Here is a 2,803-nt window from a genome sequence, read left to right on the forward strand (position 1 = left end):
CCCCCGTGCTCTTTCTTGCCGTCTGCTTGGTGCGCGCCATGGTCAAGGGTATGGTTTGATGAACGGTGATCAACAACTGAGTGCAGATTGAGCGAACGGACCCCGCCTCTTAAGGCCGAGCGCATAGCATCCTAGGTTGGAAGCCTAACAATGGCTATCTTCCGATTGGGTGCTTCGGGGCCAAGCGGAGACGCTTCAGTGATCACGATTTCCGTACGTTGAAAAAGTATAGACGTTAAATTTCAATCGAAAATGCTGCTTTTCCGAGCTATAGTATTATGAGCCCTCGGCAACAGATCCATTTGGATCGTTGTGACTACAATATTTCTCCCACCCCCTACTTGGATTAATTGAACCCCAATAAACACCCCCTCCCCACCCCTAAAAGAAAAGTGACAAACATACGGATTTCCCTGGCTGTGTTTATGTTTGTTTTGTAATAAAGACAATAATCACACACACCATTCGCGAACAAAATGTCACGGATCCCTCTATACGTTCCCCGCTATATCCTGAGACGAGCACCCAGTAATTATTACTTAATCGACTTTGACAAAAAATGGAGACCAGACATGTTTTACAGTGGAAATAGGGAGGGGAAAGCAAGCTCTAAGAACACACATGACAAGGACAAGTGAAATCGAGTAAAATCAAGATTCAATCTCTTTTTTGAAATAGTGGTGGCTCTGAAAAAGCCGTTCGGTTTTGATTTTTGAATATGGTGTCTAGCCGCCGAAGCCGCTACACAGCGTGCGTCCCTGTCTCTTCAGCGCATACACCACGTCCATTGCAGTGACAGTCTTCCTCTTGGCGTGCTCGCAGTAGGGACTGCATCGCGGATAACGTTCTCCAGGAAAACCTTGAGGACTCCGCGGGTTTCTTCGTAGATGAGCCCGGAGATACGCTTGACTCCCCCGCGGCGGGCCAGCCGACGAATGGCTGGTTTAGTGATTCCCTGGATGTTATCTCGGAGAACCTTGCGGTGTCGCTTGGCACCCCCTTTGCCTAGTCCCCTTTCCTCCTTTGCCACGGCCAGACATGTTTGTGTCTCCTCAGTCGGTTGTAGATGATTCAATGGCCATCCCAGCCCCGGCGAGGCAACTTATAGGACATGCGGACGGACGCGATATGAGCATGCGAAGCCATCAACTGTTACGGCGCCCTCTGGCGACCAATCGTGGCAGGAGCACTCATCCTGGGAAACAAACAAATCAGAAGCAAAACAAGGGGGAAAAGGGATAACAAATAAGAAAAGGAAGAAGATGCCTAGAAACATATTGCAACGAGACTCAAACAATACATTTATAACCAGACACAGAGGGGTCGTGGCCAAGCCTTTTTTTTTTTTTTTTTTTTTTTTACACCTTGAACGGAAATCAATGGAAACGCCAACATCATAATTTAACAAGACTTTACACACTTACTAATATTTACCGTAATTCAATGTGAAAGCCCTGTCACCAAAACGTCAAAGAAAACGAACCTTTAACGACGGGGCACCGTAGTCAGAACCTGTTTTTGTATTAATTTATGTTCCCCGAAGGGAGTGGGCCGAATCCCGGATGTACTGCTATACCGGGCCAACCCGTGGCCGGGACGAGGCAAGCCTCTATTCCACGGCCCAAATCCAAAAATCAGTTTAATATACTGGCTGTTCAATGAACAGCGTTTCAGATATTAAGCTGAAAAGAACAGATACTTATTTTTTTATGGCCCCCCCACAAGACCACGCTTGGGGGACCGGGCAGGCCGACCACGTCGGACCAAGCTAGTAGGGTTGCGAACCCTCCTGCCCGGGACAAAGACAACATACAAAGGCGACTTCACGCCTACACATATAACACAAAAAATGGCGACTTCACGCCGATACAAAGGCGACTTCACGCCTAAACTAAGGCAACTTCATGCCTGAACAAAGGCAACTTCATGCCTAAACAAAATCACCCATGCGAGGCAGAACACGGAAGACCGTCACTACGCAAGCCGGGGACCACTTCGGGGGAGGAGCCTTACAGACTCAAGGCTAAGTGCAATGCCGAGTCTGGACCACCTCCTGATGTTCCTGACCGAGACTAAGACCGATGTGCAATGATCTTAGCCAAAAGGCCGAGAAGCGATAACGATTAATATTAAAACAATAGCGCGGAAAGGGATTATTCGTCTTGAAATACTGTTTGCTATTGTTCTTCTTATTATTTATTTTTGCCTTTTTTTGTTTCCTGGTGTGAAAACAAAAAAAAAGACTCCTGCGCGTCCACCGCAACTCAACGAAACCAGGGGAGAGAGAGATGAGCAAGAAATCTCCGGCTTTCTCAGATTAACAGAGACATATACATTCTTAAAAATATTTCTATCATGCATTTTCATACACCTCGATCATATTTCACCCAAAATCTTGTTGAAAAAATTAATCCAGACAAAAAATGGGATCAATGCATCAGTGAGCGAGAGCGTCGGCACTAAATGCCGTACGTACGATGTACCGGGACAAGCATATCAATAGATGGCGCCCTTCAACACTCCCGGTCATCGCGCCTCGGCGTTTCCCATCTGGGTATTTCTCAGGGCCTGCCAATGGGTCCCACATTAGGGGCGGGGAAATACTTCAGTTTGTCAGTAAGCTCCGTGGCCGAGTGGTTAGAGAGCACATGTAGAAAGTAATAGACCGTGGGTTCGAGTCCCAGCCTGCCGCTTTCCTTTAATTGCTTGGTTATTGTTTTGTTTTGTTATTTTTTCACTTACTTATTTCCCCTTTTTGTAATAATTACTATTTTATTTCATTGATTTATTGTTTATTTCGTCA

The 2,803-nt window shown here is 46.4% G+C and overlaps 1 non-coding gene across 1 annotated transcript; it reads right to left on the minus strand.

Moving 5' to 3' along the window:
- Window positions 1–1,541: 1,541 nt before the first annotated feature.
- LOC119733522 lies at window positions 1,542–1,727 on the minus strand. The gene has a single exon (XR_005271888.1). It is a non-coding gene; the product is annotated as a U2 spliceosomal RNA (small nuclear RNA).
- Between the last annotated feature and the right edge of the window lie 1,076 nt (window positions 1,728–2,803).

The sequence above is a fragment of the Patiria miniata genome, unplaced genomic scaffold (genome assembly GCF_015706575.1).
Source record: "Patiria miniata isolate m_02_andy unplaced genomic scaffold, ASM1570657v1 HiC_scaffold_25, whole genome shotgun sequence".
Lineage (NCBI taxonomy): Eukaryota > Metazoa > Echinodermata > Asteroidea > Valvatida > Asterinidae > Patiria > Patiria miniata.